At 40.1% G+C, this 12,466-nt stretch overlaps 1 protein-coding gene across 9 annotated transcripts in view; it reads left to right on the top strand.

The window, feature by feature from the left end:
* Positions 1-12,466, top strand: part of GDPD5 (glycerophosphodiester phosphodiesterase domain containing 5) — a 168,552-nt gene that overhangs the window by 29,585 nt on the left and 126,501 nt on the right. Inside the window, exon 1 of one of the 9 annotated variants that reach the window (XM_074216890.1) lies at positions 10,924-11,066. The exons of the other annotated variants lie outside the window; for them this stretch is intronic. The gene's annotated coding sequence lies outside the window, so the exon portion shown is untranslated. Of the gene's footprint in view, positions 1-10,923; positions 11,067-12,466 lie in introns of those variants that run through there. 9 annotated transcript variants of the gene reach the window in all.

Raw genomic sequence — 12,466 nt, 5'->3', positions numbered from 1 at the left:
TTTCTTTGAAGAATAAAAAGAAAGACCATTGGATCTGGTGATCTAGGGGCACTGATGTGACTGAGAACAGTTTTAGAAGTGTTCAAGATGGATTGAAGGGCATGTAAATAAGTAGGTAGTAAGGCAAGAGTTGGACTAGGTATCTTTAAGACCCTTTCCAGTGGTGAGACCCTATAAAGGGTCAAGGGAAGTTTTTCTTAGGATGGAACTTTTCTAGTTGGACAGAAAGCAGTCAGTGAAGAGAAAGAGAAATTAGCAAGCTGTTCCAGATCTGTCAACTGTCTCCATCTTGTCCACAATAAACAGAAGAGAATGTCAAATGCTTTTCTACAATCTACATGAATTAAAGCTATCAGGTTCCCCTGGATCCACCCACGAAATACCCTTGCCAAAAAGGGAAATGAGGTTAGTATGGCTTTTAGTAATCACTGTTCCCTTTCTAAGTCATCACAAAGCAATCCCTCAGTAGGGGAGACAACAAGAGCTTCTTCACTAGGCCGTGGGGAGTGGGTGTCTATGAACTTGGTTTTAAAAAATATTTTGATCATTTCATTTCAACATGTTATTTTCCTTTGTAATGCTGTGTATTTGACTTTTTGCATTTAAAAACATTCTGAGAAGGGATCCATAAACTTCCCTATACTGCGGCCAGAGCAGCCTAGGACACAAAGCCTATGGTATAACAGAAAGAACCCTGGTGTGGAGAGTGAGAAAAGATCAAGTTTGAATTTTACTTTTCATTTATTAATTATATGACCAAGGTCAATTTATAAAACTTCTGATGCTCACCTTCATCTATAAAATAGGAAAATGACATCTATGATCAACCTCACAAGGGTTGTTCTGAGGATCAATGAGGTATACCAGGGCTACTCAATTTTATTTTTAAAAGTTTTTATTGAAACAATAGACAATATATTTTGATTTGCCATTTTAGAGAGAGCTCTGTGGTAGGTCAGTTTCATTTGCTAAAAGCATTTAATAAGCCCACGTATTTTGGACAGCCCCAAGATATACTATTAAAAAATCAAATTTTGAGAGCTGTATAAATGTTAACTGCTATTATTCTTAAATACATTAGAATTTTTAAAAGATAAGAAGTCAAACTTATTGGCCCTGACTCTACCCATTATTCCTGCCTCACCTGTACCTTCTCCCAGATCTTTAGAGGTCGCTAACTACAGCTGAGTCCTCCTGCCCACTGGTTTTTCCAATACCTCGGGATATAGTTGGCCTAGGTCTAGTGACTTGAACTTAATAGAGTAAGCCAAATTCATCTCCTCACTTATCTTTGACTTCCTTCCTCTTTTAATTATTTTTGTTCTGTCCTTTCCAGTCCAAGGATCATTCTTCTCAGATGAGATAGCAAAATCAAAGCAGGAATTGAAACAGTATCTATCAAACAGGAATGACAGTCCTGTCCAATAGTTTAAAAATTATTTTTTTTTGTCCTTGATGTTCATCAGAAGCCTCATCTCTTGCTGTGTTGTACCATCTAAGACCCAGGGCTTGGTGGGGGGGGGGGGCTGTTCTGTTCTTTGGCATTGTTCTTTGCCCTTACTTCTGTCATCTTCACATGTCTGAAAATCTCAGTTGGTTCCTAAGATCTCTGTCTGGTTGGTTTCTTTGGGCAGTTCCCTCTTTTCTTCCTTGTGAATTCTTTGTGCCTTCCAGTTTTTATTTTATTGAGCTTCCTTTGGCCCAATTTTCTACCAAAGAATGTTAAACTATTGAATCTTATCTATCCTTTCTGTGAACTCTTTGAAATCTGCTTTTGCAATGTGTAGAATGTACATCCAACCATGCATGGTTTTCTTCCTTTCTTCTCTTCCCCAAGGATTCCATCATTTCTGCTTCAACAATCAGTTTTAGGTACTTTCAGAATCAGATTCAGAATAGTTGCTTCTATCATTACTCCCTCTAGCTTTTCTTTTCCTTCAGATTTATTATTGATTTATTTTTTAGCATTCTTTTTAAATTTTGAGTTTCAGATTTTCTCCCTGCTATCCACCCCTCCCTCTTCTAATGTTTTGAAGGAAGAAAATTGTCACTAAGGCAGTTCAGTAGTTTATCTGCATCTCTACCTGTGTGTGTATTTATGTCTGTGTGTGTGTGTGTGTGTGTGTGTGTGTGTGTGTGTGTGTGTATATATATATATATATATATACATATATATATGCATAAAGAAAAGAGATGGCTGAATACCTGATGTGTTCTCTCACTACATGTTAGCTTAGGCTTTTGTGTCCTCTTCCTGTTAATATTACCTGAGGAAAATAGCATTTCTATTTCTTTCCATATTGATTTTCACCCAAAGTCTTTCCACCATGTTTCCTATCTTGGATTCTTGGATTTTTCTTGAGTGTCTTCTTAATATGCATATAATATTTAACACAGTATCTTTCATTGTGATGAATAGTCAACAAATACTCTTATCTTTCCCACTATCCTCAACTATTCTGTTCTTTCTGAATTAGTTGTGCTTAGAATTTAAAGCAAGTTCTAGTCTTTCCCACCAAGACTCAGAGATGACTATGAGGTTAGATTTCCATTGTACAGGATCTCTAATTTGTCATCTCTGTTAACCATACTTTGCATATTTGTTTATAGACATTGGCAAATTCATGAGTTTTCTTTCTTGCTCTCTTCTTGGATAGTGTCTCCCATTACTACTCTTATTTCGTACTCACAACAATCTATGGTGGGCATACAGTGAATAGAGTGCCAAGCAGGAATCCAGAAGCCTCATCTTCATGAGTTCAAATCTAATCTCAGACACTTACTATCTATATGATCCTGGGCAAGTCACTTCACTCTGTTACCTATATCTTTAATCATAAAATGAGCTGGAGAAGGAAATGACAAACTTCTCTAGTCTCTGCCAAGAAACCCCCAAATGGGGTCACAAAGAATCAGGCACGATCCAAACAACAGAACAACAACAAAAAAAATTGTCTATGGTATCAAGCTAGATATCCCCTAAATCTGAGTCAGATCTGATGTTTAGAACATTGGTGGACCTTGCTGAGTGAGTCAGAAATTATAAGGTTCATGAGAGTTATCCATGGGGTATCGATATTGCCTCATAGTCACCCATAACTTCAGTGACAACAGAATGCCATCTTGGATAAAAAGAAATGAACTGTCAGTGGCAATAGGAGAACAAACCACCCAAATCCTTAAATGAGTCCTCATTTTGTCTTTGGTTGCTATCTATAGGACATTCCTAGAGTTAGCCCTATGGTAAGAATGAGACACTTGAATTTCATCTGGTCCTCTGTCTTCCTTCTTATAGGAGTTCAGATTCATGGATGGTATTGACTTAGACTGCCAGAGCTGGAAGGAGTTAAGGACATGGATTGTTAGAGCCAAGATGAACCTTTATGCATCATTAAAAAAAAACAAACAAACACCAAACCTGTGATTTCATTGGTATAGGGAATTTCCTGTGAAGACCATCTACCAGTGCAGATCAGCACTTTCTCTTCAGCCCATCCTCTTAGAGAGGCTCAGTGAGTTGTCCAGGGTCGCACAACCTTCCTGATTCTGAGACCAGCTCTCTGCTCATTCTTCCAAGTTGCTTCTCATCATAATTATTATTCCATGTTATATGTATCAGAGCTTTAAATGGAAATTAGAATATAGACTATTAAATATAAGACTTGGATCCATTAGGGACCTTAGAGGTCATATAACTCAGCTCCCTCCTCTCATACATGAGAAAAATGAGACTCAGAAAAGATGGGTTGATTTTTCTAGGATCATGCAGGTAGTAAATGGAAGATATAGACCAGGGATACATATTCAACTTATAGAGCTAGAAGAAATTGCTGTTGTTTAGTCATGTCCAACTCTTAGTGACTTCATTTGGGGGTTTTCTTGTCAAAGAAATGGATTGCCATTTCCTTCTGCAACTCATTTTATAGATGAGAAAACTGAGACAAACAGGGTGAAGTGACTCACTCAGGGTCACACAGTTAGTGTCTGAAGTTGAATTTGAATCCAGGGCTCCCCAACTCCAGGGCCTGTGCTCTTTCTATTGTGTCATCTAGCTTCCTCAGGAGAAACTTTGTAACACAGGATATTGGAACCAGAAGAGATTTTAGAACACAGAAATTCAGAACTGGAAAGGATCTAAGAATAAAGAATGACAAAGTAGGAACAAAAAACCCAATGTCATAGCAGGAAAGGACTTTAGAACAGAGAATGTTGGAGGTACCTTACTTAGAACACAGAATATGAGAACTGGGAGGGACCTTAGAACCAATAAGGTAAGAGCTAGGAGGGCATTAAAACAGAGTAAAAATGGAAGGGGGCCTTAAAACAGATAAGTGGGAGCCAAACTGTCACAGCTGGGAGGGACCTTAGAACACGGAATGTCAGAGCTGAGAAGGACCTGAGTTTACATAAGGTTGGAGTTGAGGGGAAACTTAGAATAAAGAATGCAAACACAAAGTTAGATGGGGCTTCTAGAATATAGACATTTAAAAGTTAAAATCTTAGAACACAGAATATCAGACTGGGAAGGAACTTTAGAACAAAGAAGACACAGAATGCCCACCCAGGAAGAAGTCAGTCTCTTGAGGTCAGTGCTTATTCTCATGTGTCTTCCCAGAAGAAAGGCCAGGGACGGCAGGGGTTTGTGGGGAGAGGTTTCCCCAGCAGAAGGCTGGGTAACAATGCCCACAACATTCATTATTCATGCCTCTTTCCCACAGCCAGGATGAAATGGCCAGTTGTTTGTGCTAATGGCTAATTTGACCTAAACCGCAGGAGGCACTCACAGGACAGGGAGCTGGAAGCCCCACATTTAAATGCCTGGTTTCATCCAAATATTTATAGCTGTGGAATATGTTGGGGGGACCTGGGGGGAACTTGGGATTTAGTCACCAGCAAAACTAACTCCATTAGGTTTTTTGCAAGGCAGTGGGGTTAAATGGCTTGCCCAAGGCCACACAGCTAGGTAATTATTAAGTGTCTCAGGTTGGATTTGAACCCAGGTCCTCCTGACTCCAGGGCTGGTGCTCTATCCACTGTGCCACCTAGCTGCCCCAACTAACCCCATTATATACTGCATCCAGAAAGACATAGTTTAGAGAAGGTGATGGTTATTTTCTACCTGTATCGGTCTCACCCTAACTGGAGCTTCATAGGCAGTTCTGGGACCAATAATCTCAGAAAGGTACTGATATTTATAAGAAACACAATCTGGGAGGGTCAAGGGATTGAAAATAATGGAAAGTAGTTTGAATTTGAAGTCCTTTGTTACTTCCTAGCTATGTGAATTTGGACAAGTCATTGATTTTTCAAGTCATTACAAAATAATTTGTTTCAACTAAAAAAATCCATTTTCTGCATTGACCACATCCAAAATGAATTCTTCAGTCTGCACCTGAGTCTACCAGCCTCTCTACTGGGAGGTGGTAGCATGCTTCATTGTTGGTCCTCTGCAATTGTAATTGGTTACAATATTGATCAGCATTCCTGTGTCCTTCAAACTTTTTGTCTTTCTAGTGTTGTCATTATAGAAATTGTTCTTGATCCAAGATAAGTAACTTTTTTGGACACTAGTTTCTTTAGCCATAAAATGAGCTGGAAGGAATGGGTAACAATAGCTAATAGTTTTGTGGTACAAGTAGAATTGATAATAATATCTAATATTTATGTAGTATTTTAAAGCATACAGATCTCTTCATGTATATTCTTATTGGGTCCTCACAACAATGCTGGGGGGTTGGGGCTATAATTATCCCCATTTTACAGATCTCACAACTAGACAGTACCTTAGGCAGGATTCAAATTCAGATCTTCCTGATTTCAAGTCCAGCTTTCTGTCCATTGTGTCACTTAGTTGTTTAAATGGGTGTCCTTTCTAGATCTCAATCTGTTGTCCTATAAGGATCAGTTGAAGGAATTAGGAATGCTTAGCCTGGAAAGGATTTATGTGGGAATATGATAGCTGTCTTCAAACTGTTCTTCCTGCTGTGCCTCAGTAACATACCATTCCATCTGCTGCTGTAATATCTTTGCTCTGAAAGCCTTGATTTTCCTTCGAAGTCCAAATTCAAGCATATGAAGACTTTTCTGCCTCTGACTTTCTCCAGGTTGTCTTTGCCTACCCTTGTGACTGCCACAAGATAGATAATTAAAGACTGTTTGATTGTTCATAGGTCCAGACCAAGGGGGGAAAAAATTCACAGGTCAAGTTGATAAGCAAGCCTTTCTGAAGATTTTGCTCCAAGCAATGTCCTGTTCCCCGGGAATATAAATACAAATACAAATAGGAAGAAAGTAAGCCTGTCCTCATGGACAGTTAAAAGTTGAAGCTAAGATGAACACAGAATGTTAGAGCTGGGGGCCTTTGAGAGCCCAGACACCCCACTGAAGGAAGCTGTAAAGTTGAAGGAGGGCATGGTGGAGCAAGGCTAGAGAATCAGGAGTGTGGTCCTGAAGAGGAGTGACAGGATGACTGACCTGGGCCTCCTCCTTTACGTGGAGGCTCTGGGAGGAAGCAACCCATCAAGAAAAGGGTTGTAGGGTCAGAGGGTACTTTCCAATGTGTGAGATACAGTGGTGCAGTGAGCTTCTAAAGTAAAGAAGTTCCCATGGAATGTTAGAGAAAATCTAAATATTTGGAGGGAAATGAGGATAGGAATTTGTATCTCTCCTCCACCTGTCTATATTACCCTATACACAAGATTTGCTTAATAAATAGATATTGGGTTGACTTTTTTTGATTGTTGAATTTTAGTTCCAATATTCTGTCCTATTAAATGCTTTGTAACTATAAAATTTCATATAAATGTAAATAATTATTAAGATTGTTATTAATAATAGGGTTTAGAGGCTTTCCTTCTCTATTCCTGACCCTCTCTGATTTATGGATTTCAGTCACCTTCCCTTATCCTGAGATTAGTCCTCATGCATCCCCATGGTCAGGTTGTCCAAGTATTGAGCTGTATATTTGCATGTCTCTGTAAGCATATGAAATTTCTAAGAGCCAGGACGAAAGCTCACTGATCAGGAATCCCTCAATCCCCACCCTCTCCAGATCAGGAAACATCATCCCTGGGGTGGGGGATGGGGGTGTTTTAACCTTGACCTGTCAGGACCAGCTGGAGGGTGGGAGATGGGAAAGCTGGGAACTGTAGGGCCAGGCATGTATAAGCAAGTGGCCTAAGTCACTTAGGCTTAAAGTGAAGCTTAATTTTCTTCTCCTAATTGGATAGCTGCTCAATTAGGTTTTGAGTGTCCCCAGTGAACAAATGGCAGGCTAGGCCGGGTATGCTCTGTGTGTGCTCAGTCTGAGTGACAAACAGGTCTTGATGTTCCTTTTATATCCTAGGAGATCAAGGGATTGACCACTTCCCCTCCATGCTGGGCTTGGGTGGAAGAGCCCTAGGGAAGAAAGATGTCTTTTCTGTTTGAAGTTGAGGGGATGGGGATGGGATGGGGGGATATAGCCTTATTCTCAAGCAGCCCTACTGGGAAGAAATAGCCCTTCCCTTCAGGGAATCTTGGGAGTGGGGATGGGAGGAGGGGAAAATCTAGAAATCAATGAAAATGTTTCATTTAAAAAATCAATAGGTCTAAGGCGGGAAAAAACATGACTGTGACCCAAGAGATTCCTCAATCTGAGGGGAAAGATACAGCCCCTGGATGTGGGAAAACTGGAACACAAATGCACAGTTGGTAGAATTGTGAATTGATCCAACCATTCTGGAAAGCAATTTGGAACTATGTCCAAAAGGGATATAAAATTATGCCTACCCTTTAATACAGCAAAATCACTACTAGGTCCCTATCCCAAAGAGATCATAAAAAAACACACATGTACAAAAATAATCATAGCAACTCTTTTTGTAGTGGCAAAGAATTGGAAATTGAGGGGATGCCCATCAATTGAGGAATGGCTGAATAAATTGTCATTGTATATGAATGTGATGTTCTATATGAATGTGATGAAGTACTATTATTCTGAAAGAATCATGAGCAGGTGGATTTCAGAAATATCTGGAAAGGCCTATGTGAACTGATACTGAGTGAGGTGAGCAGAGCATTGTACACATTAACAGCAACATTCTGTGATGATAACTATGAAGGACTTGGTTCTCAGTAGTACAGTGATGAGAGACAATTCAAAAAGACTTGTGATAGAGAGTGCTATCCACATCCATAAAAAGAACTGTGGAGTCTGAATGCAGACCAAAGCATATTATTTTCACAGTTTAAAATTTGTTTTATTTTTTCCTTCTCATGGTTTTTTCCCCTTTTTTTCTGATTCTTCTTCACAGCATGACTAATAAGGAAATATATTTAACACAGTTGTACATATATAACCTATATCAGATTACTTACTGTCGAAGGAAGGAGGGAGGGAGGGATAAAAATGTGAAATTCAAAATCTTATAAAGAAATGAATGTGGGAGATTATCTTTACATGTAATCGGAAAAAAATAATTAAAAAGAAATTTTTAAAAAACAACAAGAAGAAAAAAGTATACAACCTCTGAGAAAGGGAGGGTAGGAAATGAATAATAGGTTAGATCTGAGTATGGCCCTTGGATGGTGGTGGGGTTGGGAATTCTCAGGAGGGCATAGATACCTCGGGAGTGAGGAAGAGGATGAGATACTACTTGAGAAGGGATGGCCTCTTTCTACTTTGCTTGTCATGTGGTTGAAAGCACAGGGTTCCAATCCTGACTGCTACTAGCTTACTTAATGACCTGAAATAGCTTCCCTTATATGGGTATCAGTTTCCCCAACCATGAAATGACAATGACCTGTCTCACAGGATCATTGTAATAGCAAAGTGCTTTATAAACCTTAAAATCACTAAAAATTTGGATCATTATTTCAATAATTGCAAGATAATTGGGACTTTTTAATAACAGCCATGAGGTTTAAAGTATATAAAGTACATATATCTTTATCTCATTTGATTCTTACAAGTAAAGAAACATCTGAAGTAGGTGCTGTTATCCCCAATTTAGAGAGGAAACTGAGCTTCCTAGAGGTTAAATGATCTACCTTAGGTTGCACAGCTACTGTCTAAAGCAAGATTCAAACTCCAGTCTTGTTGACTCTCTCTCTATGACTTCATCTCCATCTTTGCTACAATACTACTGATTCTGTGAACTTCGATAAGTAAGGCAGGCCCAAGCTCTATAGGAGACATCGGCCTAAGGGTCATCCCAATTTTTATGTTGAATTACAACTCTATTATTTAATTTGTGACCTTGGGGGAAGGGGAAATGGAAAGAAAGGGGATCAAAATATATGTACCTAATATATGTTAAGCATTATCTCATTTGATCCTCACAGCTACCCTGGGGAGGTAGGTTCTGTTATTATCTTCATTTTACTGCTGAAGACAGTGAAGCAAATGGAAATTAAATGATTTGCCCAGAGTTACACACTCAAAACTGTCTGAGATTAGATTTGAGCACAGGTTTTCCTAATTCCAGGTCTAGCCTTTTATCTCCCTTGGACAAATTACTTCCATCTGGGCCTCTGTTTCCTCATCTGTAAATTGAGGGGACTATACTAGGTCACCTCCAAATTCCCAGCTCTAAATCATGTTATCATGTCACAGTACTGACCTCTTACCTCCTCTTTGGTCCAGTTGGGGAGACAGGACTAGGAAACATGAGATATTCAAAGAGCAGTAAACAGCCATATCTTATCAAATGCTAGTGGGTGAGTGTTGGCTGGGCTAACCAGAGGAGCCTTGAGAACAGAGGGGTCATTCAAGGTCAGAACGACCAGAATGGTGCTAAAGAGGGCTGGTTTGGGAGATCAGGATACTTAGTCCTCTGGCCTCAGTTTTGCCTTGAACTTGCTGTTTGTCTTCTGGGGAAGTTGTTTAAACTCTCCAAGGCCAATTTTCCGAGTTGTAAAATGACAAAGTTGGATTAGATAATCTCCAAAGGTCCCTTTTAGCTCTTAATATAAGATCCCTTCTGAATATGAGATTCTGTCATCTACTTTGTACCAGATATTGTGATAAATAATTATAAATATTATCTCATTTGATCCTCATAACATCCCTCGGAGGTAAGTGCTATTATTAATCCCATTTTACAGATGAGGAAATTGAGGAAGGCAGAAATGATTTGCTCAGGGTTGCACAGTGTAGGTAAGTATCTAAGGCTGGATTTGAACTCAGGAATTCACAATCTGACTCTAGGCCCAGTGCTCTATCCACTGTGTCACTAACCTGAGTCTTAGGCAGTGTGGTACATTGGAAAGAGCCCTAGCCCTGGAGGAACCACTCTTGGGCTCTGATCCCACCTTATCTGTGTGAGCTTGGGTAATGACTTCATCTCTGTTTTTTTCATGTTAACTGTGGATACTGGTGCTAGGAAGGCTAAAGCTATGAATCTCTTTGTCCTCTGGAGCTAAACTGACCCTTTTTCCCACTCTGAGACTGGCATTAATATAATGAATTTCCAGAACTGGGGTTGCCTAAGTTAAGGGGCTGGTCAGAAGGGTCAGAGCTGAAAACTGAACAAGATTGATAGTGGGATCAGTGAGTGATTCCTGTGCTTCTAGCCTGATCCAAGAGGAGAGACAATAACAAAAAAAAGTATGTGGCTGTTTGGACTAGATGGTCTCCCAAAGTTCCTTCTAACTCGAGATCTCTGAGCCTATAATCTTAGGCAGGATTTATATAAGTAGAGAGGAAAGAGGCACAGGGAACATAATGAGCAGATAAGAGCATGATAGGAAGGTGACCATGTGTCGTCACAGCAAGGAACAGAGAGGGGTAACTGTCAGGAATTAGCTGTCAGGAACCTCAAGGACTGTCTGGTCTAGGGTTCTTTGCCTGGGACAAACTTGGAAGGGGGGGTGGAGGAGATAGTCTATGAATGAGAATGGGGGGGAAAAAATTACATTCTATTTACTCACCTATCACTGACATTTTGTATTTTCTTCAGTTATTTAAAAATCAGATTCTGGGAAGATTTGCTTTGCCAGACTGCCCAAAGGGTAGTGATACAAAAAGAAGGTTTATTGTCTTCCATCAAATGAGAGAGGTCAAAGGACTTGCCCAGCATGATATAGTAAGTAGCAGAACTGAGCCCCAGGACTCCTGACCCTCCACTGGGCTTGCTTTGCACTTAGATTAGTTTGCCCCCCCACTTCCCTAGGGATTTGAAGACTCAGCTTTTCCAAAGTCACCCTCTATCAAAAGACAAATACCTCTGGGAGGGAGGATAACTAGGGAAACTGTGAAGCTGTTAGATTATCAGTCATGAGCACATTGGGGTGGGGGGTAAGGGTGGAGGGTGCTCAGACAGTCACCTGATAATAACATATACTGTAAGGCTTTTGAAAGTTTATTATAAAGCACTCCTCTCTCTCTCGCCCTGTGGTGTAGATTGTACATGTTATTATCTCCATCTTACAGAGCATGATGGGAATAACAACTAGCATTTATATAAAGCTTAAGTCTTGCAAACTGCCTTACATATGGTATTTCAGGCCTCAAAAAAGGGAAAGTAACTTGCCCCAGGCCACACAACTATTTAGCTTGAACCAAATTCCTTTCCCCCCTCCAGGACCAGGAGCTGCTGGGATCCAGAACAGAAGGGAAGGGGAATTTTCTCTAAAAACCAATTTATGTTGTAATTGAGCAGCATTTGCTAGTGCTGTTCCTCAGGCTTCCAGCCTCAGCTAGCTTCAGGATTACTGTAATCCCCTTAGCTTTTCTGTCTTGGGAGGGAGTTGGTCCTCTTTTGCCCTTCCCCAGTCTGTCAGTTATTAGGATAGAACTGCAGAGAGACAGTTTTCCCAGACAGAAAGAAATCTCTGGATCCCCCAAACAGGTGGAAAAAGCACAAGAGGTAGACCCCAAGCTAATGGTAGATGAGTCCTCCTCCTCTTTAGTGACTACTGGACTGATCTAGGACTGTTTTTAAAGGTAATATGAAATCAGAGGGGAAATGAGGCAACAGAATCTTTGACTAACAGAGCTGGGAGGGATCTTGGAATATAGAATGTTAGAGCTGGAAGGGACTTGGAATATTGAATATCAAAGCTAAGATGGACTTTACAACATAGAATGTTTGAACTGGGAGACAACTTAGAACATAGAATATCAACTGGGAAGGGCCTTGGAATACAAAATATCAGAGCTAGGAGGACCTGAGAATATAAAATGTTAGAACTGGAAAGGACTTTGGAACAAAGAATATCAGAGCTGGGAGGGACCTTAGAACATTGAATGTCAGAGCTAGGAGGGACCTTAGAACATAGAATGTGAGAGCTGGGAAGTACCTTAGAACATAGACTATTAGAACTGGGCCTTGGAATAAAATATCAGAACTGGAAGGGACCTTAGAACATAGAATGTTAGAGCTGAGAGGGACCTTGAAATATAGAATATTAGAGCTCAGAAGGACCTCAGAATAAAGAATATCAGAACTGGGAGGGACCTTAGAACCCAGAATGTCAGAACTGG

The sequence above is a fragment of the Macrotis lagotis genome, chromosome 1, assembly GCF_037893015.1.
Source record: "Macrotis lagotis isolate mMagLag1 chromosome 1, bilby.v1.9.chrom.fasta, whole genome shotgun sequence".
NCBI classification, from domain to species: Eukaryota; Metazoa; Chordata; class Mammalia; order Peramelemorphia; family Peramelidae; genus Macrotis; species Macrotis lagotis.
Note: the sequence above shows the minus strand (reverse complement) of the source record. Positions and strands in the feature narration are given on the sequence as shown.